The sequence below is a fragment of the Polypterus senegalus genome, chromosome 8 (assembly GCF_016835505.1).
Source record: "Polypterus senegalus isolate Bchr_013 chromosome 8, ASM1683550v1, whole genome shotgun sequence".
Taxonomy (NCBI): Eukaryota; Metazoa; Chordata; class Cladistia; order Polypteriformes; family Polypteridae; genus Polypterus; species Polypterus senegalus.
Window position 1 is genome coordinate 38,778,420 of NC_053161.1, and position 14,182 is coordinate 38,792,601.

Sequence of the window (14,182 nt, forward strand, 5' to 3'; positions counted from 1 at the left end):
AAAGTAGAGAATGCAGACAGGTACTGGTCAGCTTACACAAAATGGCACCTCAGTCTCAGTTGCTTGATAACTATTACTATACTTTCTAGAAGAATAGCTTAAGTAAGATATTTGAGATACTACAAAATTATCTTGGGTTCCTTTAAACTAAAGGGTGTTTGAAAGCCAATAAGTGTATGAATTTTGAAAAATATCATACCCAGTTATCAGCATCTACTGATCTACCATTTTGATAAACATTTTCATAGTACCTTAGACAAAGAGCTAGCTGATTGACCAAAAAGGGAAATAAACAATTAATGTCCTAAAGATTAAAGAGGGATAAATGGCAGGAGTCAGCTTGGGAAAATAAAATATTAAGAACTGTAAGGTTCAAGTATGACATAAAAAACCAATCTCAATGAGGTTATTGGGATGCACTTTTCCTTGAAAGGAACTAATAAATGGTGGTTGGTCTCTAATCAATTACTGGATATGCATGAGGATTGAGCAACATCCTTACATGGCAATTCTCAATTACTGTATGTATCCTAGGACACAAGGAAATTCTGTGTCAGATATTTAGCAAGTATACCCCTCCATCCTATGAAGGGTTTAACTATATGGATATCAATCTACATACATGAGATTTATACTCTTAAAGCTGCTACTGGACATGGAAAGTCTCAGTACTCTTAATTGTTGTCTTGAGGAAAATCCTCAGAAGATTCCTGCATGTATAAACTACAGCATTTTCTTTGCTCCAACTTGGTTGAGAGATGACTCCCTCTTAGGTAGCGTATTGGCGTTTTACCAAAGATAGTTTTATTTCTACACACTGCAATTATAATGTTATAAATTTAATGTTTTTACTTGGAAAACAATGATGAAAGAAGAATATCTGACAGTAAACACCATAATAGCTCATCTATTGTTTTGTCGATATGATACAAAGAAAGAATCAGTTTCAGATTCAGAATCAGTTCCAGATTACAAATCATTTTATTTTTCATGCTAAAACAATGATTTCCTTTGGATAGTAAAAATGGTTTGCTGAACTAACAATTTTTTTTAATGCATGAATGGGATGTTCAGATTGTTAAAAGAGTGAAACTGTACCTTAGACTCGTCAAGAGAGACCGCGTCAACCATCCCAAGCTGTTATTGATGATGCGCAACAACATCCGCAGGAATTTTTAACTGCAAGCGTCATTAAGCAGCTTTGTGGCCCTATGCCTCCCCCATAGTGATAGTCCAAAGAAAAATTAAACGGTATGATTTTCAGACCTTGAAAGGCTGGACCACCTTCTTACAATGCATCATATCAGTGACAGATGAATATTTAGATATTTTTGGCAGAAGGTAAATTGTTTTTTCATGATACACTTCAAAAATGTGCATTGTTCACTTAGAAAGTAAGTGTCAGGATCCAGCTAACCAACTGCACTCTGAGAAACAGTTATAATTTCACTCATTTGAGATTTGTCTTGTCACAAACTGAGCCACAATGCCTATAGAATGTGGTGCCTGGCCAGAGGCCGGCGTGGGGGGTGGGTGGAATATTTGAACAGAAAAGGAAAACGGAAGTATTGTTTTGGTGGATGTTAATAAAGTAGTTAAAAATTATAGACGTGACCCACTATTTCTGATATAACAGATCAAGCCAAACTGCTTTTGCACATTTCAGTAAGACAGAGCACAGACAGGAACTATGACAGAACTGAGTAAAAAATTAAAATCTTAAATCCAAAACAGTTACCCAAAATATATGAGGAGATTAAAGCATGGAAAGGAAAGCTAAGCAAAAGAAGTATTCCTAATAATAAACACATGTAAAAAGACTACATGGCAACAGCTAGAGAAACAATTCTAGAGCACTACATTTTTATTTTTATCTGCTCCTGTTAGGCAACAAAGTCAATGAACAGGTCAAAGACCATATGAAAAGAACCCAGACCACTTCCTGAATATTAAGTTCAAACAAAATGTAATGCTCTGTTTTCATTCCAATATTTTTCTTACGTTTAAATGTTATTTAGGTGATGTAGGTTTTGTAGTTATTTTGTGTGTTTAAGAAGAGGTTCCTACCCCGAAACACACTGGTGATTATATAAAATATATTGAATATTCAAGCTCCCAGTGATAAAACACCTGTAGAATATACCCATTGCTTTTCAAAACCATTAAGTTGTTCCAGTTTATAAATTAGGGATAGATTGGACAATCAAGCATACTCACATATTATTTTAATCATTATTTTCATAACACTTTTTTTTTTGTGGTTTTTTTTTGTATCCATTTTTTTTGCTTTGTGCCTGCCCGCACCATAACCTATTGTCTATGGTGGAGGAATGAAAGCTTTAGATTCGTCAAAAATTTCAATCTGGTTTTTGACGGATCTTGACGTTTCAGGGAACCCTAACAACAAAAACTTCAATATCTTGATGATGGCTGTGCGTCAGTCTATTTGCGTGTGTCTGTCTGTCTGTGTGTCACAGTTTTTTGAGGACAGTCTAGAGCTAAAATGGCCGGGCAGAAAAATACCAAACATGAAACTTAAGCCTGTTATGAGGTGGCAGTGTTCTGATTAGTTTTTGAGCCAAATCTTGGAAGAGAACGAGGCAGAACTAGAGCAGAGGTGCCCAATGCGTCGATTGCGACCGACCAGTAGATCGCAAAGGTAGTGCAGGTAGATCGCGTTGCATTCCAAAAAAATTTTTTTAAACGTTAGCCTATCATATATCCTCCCTACGGCATTTGCCACTTGATTGACATACAGGGCGGCCAGTCTGAGATCTCTTCTCTTCTAACACACTGGTCATCCCGCACGCACGATCAAACGCGCGAGCTACTGCAAAACTCAGACTGTGATCTAGTTAGCCTTCCAATTTATATCGATAAAGAAGGGATTTAAAAAAAAAAATTGTTTGGGGAGGGTATGGGCTGGATGTGGAATTAAAAGAGGATTTTTTTCTCTCACAATGTCACAATCGAAGTGCGTTTGTCTGATCTGTCAATCTAGCATTGCTATTCCAAAGAAGGAAAATGTGGAAAGGCACTTTCAAACTGTTCATAAAAACGAGGAAACTGACTTCCTTTTGAAAAGCAATCTGAGAAAGAGAAAGGAGAGGGAACTAAAATCGCAATTAATCGGACACCCGTCATTTTTTCACTCGGCTGAATTCAAAAGCTCCTTGACTGCATTATTTGGTTCTACTTATTTATGCGAGTCAGCCTTTTCCCACATGAATATTATTCAATCCAAATACTGTAGTGACCATAAATGTATTGAATTGTTATTGTGCCATAAAGGTTATTCAGTTATGCAAGGTACAACAACATATATTTTATGTATGAAGTATACTCAGTATATATATATATATATATATATATATATATATATATATATATATATATATATATATACTATACAAAATACCAGCTTGAGAAGTAGTGTGTTAAAGAAGCAATGAAAAGAAAAGGAAACATTTTGAAAATAACGTAACATGATTGTCAATGTAATTGTTTTGTCACTGTTGTGAGTGATGAGTGTTGCTGTCATATATATATATATATATATATATATATATATATATATATATATTTTACACACACACATAAACATATATATATACATATCTATACATATACACATATATATACACACACACATATATACATACATATATATACATATACATACATATCTACATATATACACACACAGCTACTGTATTTCATATCAGTGCAATACACTGCTTGTTAAAACGGATAACTCCCGCTCTTACGTGCAAGTCTGCGTGGATATTATGAACTATCGTATTTGTTCAAGTTCTATTTAAATTTAAAATAGAAGGAATTTTTATTTAGTCGACAGAAATATCTTTGGTAGGAATGGTAAAAACAGACAGGAATATTATTCGTGAATAAATCAACTCAAACCTTAAACAACTTATAATATTTTGCTCTCCATAAAAATATATCCTGTCTAAATTATACAAGTTAGAAATAAAGTAAACGTTAAAAGAACAAACATTCAAATTTCTTTACTCTTATGTAATTTTATATAAAAAATAAACTTAGATTTTAAATATCCCAAAAGATTTTGCTCTCCATAAAAATATATCCTGTCAAAATTATACAAATTCAAATATGAACATGCTGCATAACAAAACCTAGAAATATAAATAAAATGTGTTCCTTTCAGCAATAACAAATCAAATCATTCAGTTGTCTTTGCTCATATGTCATTTTAGAGCTGGACGCCTGGCATCTTTTTTTGGCAACAAGTTCGTTTCTGTTTGGTGTGAGGTTCTGTGTTGTGGAGATTCTCAGGATGGATTGCAGGTGCTCATCAGTGAGGCGACTCCTGTGTGCTGTTTTGTTAGTCTTTATCACTGAGAAGAGCTTCTCACACAGATATGTGCTACCAAACATGCACAAGGTTCGAGCCGCATGTAGACGGACTTTTTGTTCTTCAAAGTCACCAAAGCGCCGTGCAAACTCAGTGCGCTCAGTTTATCAGCAAAGTGCGATTTGGGAACACCGTAGTGACGACTTGGTTCAACATTACTTGGCAACAGTGAATGTGGGGCAAGGTGCACTGGTGCATTTGTGTCTCCCATAAAAGCAGCTTCACTTGAAATCACTTTGTGATTGTGCACGGGTTAAAACGTTCGCTGAAGTGTCAGATTCTTATTTAATTCTTCTGCTTTCTGTATCTTCTGCATTGCATTCAGGTTACCCTGATGTTTTGTCCATAGTGCCGTCTTAGATTAAATTCTGTAATTACAGCCACATTAGCTCCACAAATGAGACACAAGGGTTCAGTAAACATATACTCAGCCTCCCATCGGTTTTTAAAGGCTCTATTTTCAGAATCAACTTTTCTCTTCAGCATCGTGTGAGCTAGCTTCGCAATAACTTGCAGCATCATAAGCTAGACTTGATTAACGCGGTAAGTGTTCAGCAAGGCAGCTGAAGCACTGCATTATGGGATCTGTAGTTTATTGTGTTACCAGCGCTTCATATACCCGAGCCATTAATAACAATAATACAGTATATAAAATGATCTCGGGCGGATATAATTACACCGGGCGGATGTGGCCCGCGAACCTTGAGTTTGACACATATGGACTAAATAGAACTTGAAAAGATATATTTTTTCAAATGTGATCGTGCAATTCAGATAGAGTTGACGCGCACTACAGCCTGCATCCTCCCCTCGCTCTTACTTTTTTACCGTTCATCTAATGAATACACTGAGTATGGCTTTACCAAAACAATCATTGATGGCGAATAAAGTATCCATTATTCGAGTATGTAGATCGGGATATATATATACATATATATACCCGCGTATTGGAGCGGAGAAGTAGTGTGTTAAAAAAGCTATGAAAAAGAAAAGGGAACATTTTAAAAATAACGTAACATGACTGTCAATATACAGTATTTGTTTTGTGAGTGTTACTGAGTGTTGCTGTCATCAAGGATTTGATTATCATTATTTCTTTCAATCAGGTTTGTATTTGTAGGATGTGTTGAGTTCAAGTTACATTCCGTGTTTGTCAATCGTTGTAAAGATGACAGGTTTCATTCATCGATTCATTTCTTACTGCATCAATAAACAGCTCGTCTTCTTCTTTATCTGAGACCTGACACACTGCATGCACGGTTTTTTTACACTGTCTTCCTTTAGCGGGACATTGACTTTTTCCATAGTGTGCTTTGTTTCCGCAGTAGCTGGATTTATGAATATGCTTGTATGTATCAGACGCTTCATATTTTTGCTGCCTTTTCAATTGTGTAATTCGGTTTTTGTTCAGGCTCTTTGGAACTGTTGCTTTTTGTCTGTGCACTGCGTCAGTTCATGTGAGCCGCTCGGTGTACATGCATCGAAGGTTCCCAGCTGTGCTGGTGCCATCTCGTGCTATGTCCATGGCTGTATTTAATGTTACCTTAGTCCTTTCTCTCGCAGTTTCGCTGAGTTTGTGTCAAACACCACCCTGACCATCTCATTTTCCTCTGCATAAGCACAGTCCTTCACCCGTGAAAATTTTCCCGCGGCAGTTTGCTATTGGATTGCCGCTGACGGACGGCCTTATATGGGCAGGCACTAAATTACAATTGCCAGCGGCAGCCTGTCTATGAACTTAATTTAAAGTGTAGGTTTACATCGTGCTTTGTTTCCGAAGTAGCAGAACTCATCAATATGGTTGTATATGTCACTCGCTCGCTTCTTATTGTTTCGCTGCCTTCTCAATTATATAATGCAAGTTTTCTTCAGCGCTTTTTGGAGGTCTTCCTGGTTTTCTATGTACTGCGTGATTACGTGGGAGGTATGATGATGTCACTGCCATTTTGTGACATCTTTTCATGGGTGTCGCCCATATTGCTTACTATATAAATGAGAGGTTTCGGATTGCATGTTTCACATAGTACAATGTCTGATGCCTCAACACAACCAGCATAAAACATCACAGTGGAGGGATGCTGGTGTCCAAGTGTTTGGATCCAATAATTGATTGCGACTGAAAAATATGTGGTTGCTTTGATTGGTCATAATTTATTGATTCCTAGCTAATGTTCTTTTGATACTGATTGTTTTAGCTTGTATTTTGGTTTTGGTTTAATGATCTTTATGACTTCCTGTTTATGAAATAAGCTATTTTTTTCTGAATACATTTTGTCTGATTCCTTTGTCTCTTTTATCATCCAATCCCTGTATTTGTACTTAAAAATACAAGACTTTTCGTCTTATTAAGTTAGAAGAACTGTACAGTTCTGGGCTGTTGCATAAAGAAGAGTATGAAAGACGGGAGACTTTTTCATTAAGCATTTAGTGCAGATCTACACAGGTATAACAGTAGGAGACATTTGCTTTGCATATGCTGTTTCCATATGTATTCTTCTCATTTTATTACAAGTCTGTGCACACTTACTGCCTTCCTTTATTACCATATTTATTAGTTTTTAATTTTTTTTATGATGGTGTATCCCTACAGTGTTTCTATAATGAATACTTATATCTTTAGCCTAATATTTCTTTATCTCTTTACAATTTTTTGCAGCACTTTTTCCTACAGTTTTTCTATAATGTTTGGTTCTTTTATACCGTTCTTTTGTAGACTTTGCACATAATTTTCTTCTTGTTATATGGCTGTGTGGTATTTCATTTATTTCAAATATTTGTTTTTGAAATTGTGACTGTTTTAAAGAAAGGTATTGATTATATGTTTGTGTTCTTCCATGACGTCATATTGTTTTGGCATGGAAATGGCCATTTTATGTAGTTGTGTTTATCAGTTGCTATGCAGTGGTGTAGGCAGTATCAGGGTTCATGAATGGAGGAATATTAAGAGGTAACAGGGTATAAAAGAAAATCCCTTTCTCAAAGTAAAACAACAAAGCTCATTCATATGATTTAGGTGCCAAAGACTTGATCCTATTTTCTGAAGTATTCACAATGAGTTTTGGGTTTTGTCATTAGGTGTGCTTTCTATTTGGATTCAGCCATTCCTGGGTTCAATTCCCATATATCTTTCGGTCCTTCCTTTTACCCTCATGACACATTTTCGATTTGTGAGTACAGTGTTATCACAGGGATATGTGCTGTGTGAATTTTCACAGACTTGCTTGTGACATAAATGGTTAAAGTGCTAGAAATGAAAATGCTAGAGGCCACTATCAGTTAATGTGTACTGGCAACCCCAGCAGCAACTGCAGAATCCAACCTTAGAGCCACTGAACCAGTCAGGCGCTCAGGTTGCTCTTCAAAGTAACTTTTGCCTATATTTTTCAGGACCTCAGTGTTATTCTTTATGGTTTTCTCAACTCTGACCTCAAAAAATGGAAATAAGACATAAGACAAGTCTCATGTTAGATGTAAAACAACAGGAGAATGGCAGGTGTAGAATTCATCCACAAAAAGTCTACTGGGGAATATTTTGGAGTTTCTTTGAAGAGTAAGGAAAAACAAAAATACCAGTAATGTAAAGTGAATGCAGGATAGAGAAAATGTTTGACTGAACAAGAAAGGAAATTAGATCCACTTTGTGAAAGGGTCAGGGCAGCTAATTATATTCAAACTAAAATGAACATGACAAAAATACAACTCAGGTAAAAACCCATATATAAAGAATGAAGAATCTGCATGAATTTGAGTCATAATGAAGTATTAAATTGTCCTGAACTATTAAATTTGTATAGTGTTGCAAAGAGGGAGCACTATGTAAAATATATTAAAAAGGTTTGCTCGCTACATTGAATAAATCATGGAAGGGAGGAACAAACTGAGCTCAGTATTTAACAAATAAAGAAAGCAAGAAAAAAACATAATCTGCAAGCTTTCTGGGGCTACCAATTCAGTCATCCATCCCTGACTTAACATGACTACCAAAACACCCATAAAACAAATCTCAAAATGATAACATGCTGATTATTTTTCTGTTTCTGAATTCACAAATGCAGCCAAAGTTTTGCTATAGAAACCCTCAGCTACTCAAACTAACTATGCCTGGTGCCCTTGTATGTCTGAGTCATGTCTGTCAGGACTAACTTCAGCAGAAAAGGAGAGAAAGCCAAAAACCCAAATTAAAAGAATAAAGAATTTACAGGAAAATGCTTGTCTTCTCCATGTTGTCTATTTATTCAAAGTAAAAAAAAATCAAAACATAAACTAGAAAAGACAAATGCCACCTAATCAAAAAGAAAAGGTATTGGTCCTTAATTCAACAATCAAAATAAGTCTTAAAAAGCTTTACTAAAAACTTTGCATCCTAATGATAGGACTCACAAAATTGCCACATCCTAGAGGAAACAGAATGGTGTTGATGAAGATTCAAAATAATTTTAAGTACTTTAAATGTGAATTGAAAATCAAATGAACCATGTAAAACATAACAAAATCTTACACATTTTTTTTTCTTTTTTAGTTGAAGAAAATAACATTATATACAAACTTAAAAAACAGCATCTCCCCAAAGAGCCAATAAAAGGAGCAAAGAAAATTTATAAAAGCAACAAAGATGAGGGATTGTCCTTTTCACCAATATAAATGCTTCTTCTAAAGTTTTATCAATTATGACTTGCCATATTTTGAAAAAGTTTTGAGCAGATCTTCTAAGCGAGAATTTGACTTTTTTCCAATTAAAAATAGTATAGAATTATAGTATAGTTACCCACTGACTTATAACAGTGTGGCTGGGAGTCTTCCAGTTGAGCAAGAAGAGTCTGCATGCTGGTATAGAGTCTGCATGCTGGTACAGGCAATTACTATCAATTTGTCCTTTCTCCACTTTGAGCACGTCTGAAAATACACCAAACACAGTTAATGGGTTAGGAATCATTGTGACACCAAAGCTGTATGATAGGCATTCAAAGATTTTTGTCCAGAATGATGGCAATTTGGTACATACCAAAAACATGTTGACAAGTAAAGCTGCAGCTCGATTGCAGCGTTCACAGGTTGTATTTTGCCCTAAATACAATTTGGACAATTTTAAACAAGATTGATGTGCTCAATAAAAGATTTTAAGTTGAATGATGGAATGTTTGTGTATATGGAGCTAGTGTATATTCTATGCACGGCTGCCTTCCACTCCTTTTCTGAGATATAAAATGAGAGATCTTTTACCCACTGTTCCCTAAGATCTTTGAAAGGAAGACACTTTAATATGTTTTTATATATTATTGAGAGGCTATCTGAGTCTTCAAAACTGATCAGTATTTCTTCTGGAAAAGAAAGGGTGTCAAAAATTGGGTAGGTTCCTTTTAGCAAACTTTCTGATTTGAAAGTTGTAGAAAAATGGTGTTACTGGGAAGTTAAATTTGAATTGTAATTGTTCAAAAGATGCAAAAACATTATTTATATACAAATCCCAGACATTTTCCAAAGATTAAATACTATGTAGGTTTGAGAGGGTAGAAAAAGGTGATTATCATGTAGTGTTGCAACAGATAATACTTTGTAAAAAATTAATAACAAAATCACATTCTGACATCATTACTGCAAACCGTTCATAAATTTGGAAATCACTAAAGGGCTGTCTAAGCAAGGAGTAAAGAGGCTGTTGCAGCATATGTGCTTAAATAGACCTCAGGTAACTGCAACTCTAATGACCACAGCACCTGAAAGCTGTAAATTTTTGTGCCTTGTTATCAAAAAATACAACAAAAGGCAAGAGACTGTGAGGAAACTAAAGATTTAAAACATAAGGGAAACAAGAGGAAGCAAGTGAGGAAAAAAATGACAAACACGAGGAGAAACTAAAAGCGGAGCGAAGTACTGCAGCAGTCGTAACAAGGATGTCACATATTTTGCACTGAAAGTTGTATTGCTGCACATTTAGACAATAATAATATGCACTGCTATTACTGTTATGTTGCTTAAACTACAATGTACTAAAACTATTTAATCTCAGTGTTTCTGCTTAGGGCCAGAATACTGGATTTCAATCCTGTCCTGGGCATTGACTATGTGGAATCTGCATGTTCTTACTCATTCATGTGGATTGTACTCTGTATACTCAAGTGTTCCTCCCACATCCTAAAAATGTGCATGCAGTGTTAACTGACATCTCTCAGTGGACTAATTTGACTGAATGGATTGGAGTGTGCTCTGCAATAGCCTGCCCCCCTTTTATGGCTCCCATTTTATACCTATGCTACCAAGACTGGCATCAGCTTACTGTTACACTGAACTCGATAAGCAGGTTAATGCATTAATGAATAATTTTATTGTATGTTGTTACATATTTTAAGTAAATCAGAGAGTAGTTCTTGTACTTTTCTGTTGAATCTGAAACAAATTCAATTGTGAAAAATAAGGCTTATTTTTCATTGCTTTATGTCATGCTAAAAACTCTTATGCTTAGTAACATGCAGACTACCTTAATTTTATCATGCCTATGTACAGCATAATGGAGTTTACTTCTGTAAAGTTCCCACAAGTAAAGAAATATCAAACAGACAACATATCACAAAGGTATAAAAATGTATATTTTTTCTCTCTCAATCTCTCCCCTTGCATCCCTTAGATAGCAGTAATTTATCCCAGGACCATCTCTGTCCACACAAGCCAGGGATGAATGGGAACTCAGGTGGGAGTGGGAGGTTTGGGCATCATGTGGTGGGTATTTTACTGTCCCATTATAATGAAATTTACTGTGATTTGTTGCATTTGTTTATAACTTTCATCTCACTAATACAAAATTGATAAAAAAAAACACAATAAACATACATATGTTAATAATGAAAACTGTGAAATAAATGTCATGGTCACAGAAGACAGAACCCTATCCTGGCAGCTAAACTCTTTCCTGGCAGTGTTGGGCAAAAAGTAGGATCCAGCCTTAGATCCCAATCCATTACTGTCAATAAATATAAATCCACGATAATATCAGATTAAATATTAGATAAACAGATAGAACTTTATGTGTCTGAAGAGGGACATTTGGCTTATATGCCAGTAGTACAAGTAACAACCAAGCAATGTGATGGACATAGCTGCAGAATAAAATAAAAGCAATCAAAGCAAAAGCATATGGCTGAAGACTAAGCTGATACAGTATGATAAATATGTGGATGGAAGCACAATAAGTAGTGAAAACAGATTGGCAGTGAAAGTGCAAATATTTCTCACAGTGGGGTTTTTAGTTACAGAACCAGTCAAGTAGAGAAGTCCATACAAGTTAGTATCTTAACCTCCTTAGCATCACATTTTGTTCTCAAAAGAATATGTAAAAAGCATTGCAATTTTTGACTTGAAAAATTACATTTTTATTAAACCACACCTTTCTACTGTAAAGTCAGAAGTGTAAAAAAGTATAATAATGATACAAATAATAATAATAATAATATGAAATGAATAGTAATAATAATAATTATGGTAACCATATATACTGTCACAAAATGTCTTTTGTGTGGTATATTTTTGAATAGGAAAACTGCTTTGGTGTACGGTCATTTACCCTACACTGTTCAGCATAATAGTTTGTCTCAAAAACAATGCATTTGATCATGTCATCATCAAGAAATAACTTCAAGTAAGTAAGTAGATCTTGGCTGTCAACTTTCATTTTTATGCCTGGCTACCCCACAAAATCAAAATGAGGTGGTGCTGGTTTATTTGAAGCAGGGTCAACAGAAGCCCAAGTGCGAGTATCACTTTCAGATTCATCAGAATCACTTTCAGTTTCACTGTTCATTTCAATTTCACCGCCTGAAGACAGATTCACTTTCTCATCACTGCTGATGAGAGGCCCCTCAACATCATTGCTCATATCACTGTCAAGAGCTTGTGACACCTGGGCTGCTGAAAAACGTTTCTTATTTGACAATATTATGAGGCTAGGAGAAGATGCGTCTACATCATTGCCCGGGTAATACTCAGGCATGATTCTGGCATAAGACAAGCCTATACCATTGCCAGAGTAACGTTCTCAGGTCTAAAACTTACGCGAGACGCGTCTGTATGGTTGCCCGTGTGACACTCAAAAGTAAAGCTTTTAACACTGTTTTTACAGCCTGAGTAGTGCTCAGGTCTTACGCTAAGGAGGTGAATAACATGGTGGTATAGCAGTACCTACTATGATTTGCTTGGTAGATAGAAGAAAGACAGTTCGTTCATGGAGTGTGTGGGGTCTAAAATAAGGAAAGCACTTCCCATTAAGCATCTCTTTTCATAAATATCTGATGAGGGCGTGGCCCCATTTTGAGTTCTTTCAGTTTCACTTTTTATCATACTCTGTTTTAGTATCTCCTGTGTAATTCTAGCCTGCTAGTGGTCACCAAGCCTGACTATTGTGGATTATGACAGACTTAGTGTACCAATGAGTAACATGACTTTTTACAATATATTACAATTACAAATAGTCTGGAAACACTTGGGCAGATACTTGATATAGTAATTAAATTTCTAACGACCTAACTTTGTATTGAACTTACAGTCATGGGTTATATAAGTGTGCTGTTGTGGTTCATGTTGAAAAATGTTGGAGAATTTCTTTAAAAGTATTTATAGGTAGCTGGGCTGCTTGTGATTTCATGGGGTCTTGTGCTAATTATAAGAATTTTCAGAAGTTAACACTGTATGTTCATTTCTAACAGCATATTTTGTGATGTAGAGTTAATTATTAGTAGACTTTGTGGTGCCCTTTCAAGTGGTTGAAATATTTTTTTCATGAGCTAATAAAGTAATTAAAATCTTGTGGTTTTAAGAGTCTTTCCATGAAGTCAACATTTTGTTTTATATATGCTTTGAGTTGTACGTTTCCTTTTCACAGTCCAATTAAACCAGACAATCAGTTTGCCTTTTGTATAGCTGAAGCTAGTAGTAGTTAATATTTGTGACTCTTATCAATTTCTGTTAAAAAAAAAAAAAAGTTACATAAAAGCTGTTAAAAGATTTGCAATTGTTTTGTTGACGTCATCTTTGAATGCATGCTAAGTGGTGTCACATTTTCTAAATGTATCATTTATTTAGGAAGTAAACCATTCTTGAATACGATATAAAAAGCTAGGGAGACCTGGTATGCAGGAAATTAATCTCCTCCATATTTGTACGTGTGCTGCAGAAAGGTAAAAATGGATGTGTTTCTATGGATTAAATATTTAATTAATTTAAGTAAAATAATATTAATTCTAATTAAATAAATATGAAAACATTTCCTGTTGCTGTTAATTTATGCTTAAAGGCAAGACTACCTACTTTGTAATACAATATTGTAAACTATAAATTTCTCTTTCGGATGTGCACCGGAGTTCCATTCTGATGGACTTGCTCTATTGAAAACCTTTATAAAGTTACAAATTCCCTGAAGTAATTGAGAGGGCATTCTTCTTTTGGCCATATGTTTGGGCAATTGTTGTGAATCAGTACTAAATGACTGTAAAAGGCCCAATTACTTTGTAACAATAAACAAAAATCACTTTTATATTCTTTGGCATAAGCTAAGACTTTCTTCCTGCTTGAGAGATAGATTATAAAGGCATATACAGGCTGAACTGTAGCTGTGAAAGACCCCCAGTAACATTTCTCTACACACTTCTCCTGAATGCTTTGTTGGCATATAATGATAGTGTGTCACAGAGAGGATGTGTATCATTGTTTATAATGGTGTTCAGTTTTATTTTCATTCTCTCTTTTGCTACTACCTCCAGTGGATCGAGAGGTCATCTCATAACTGAGCCTGCCTTTTTAATC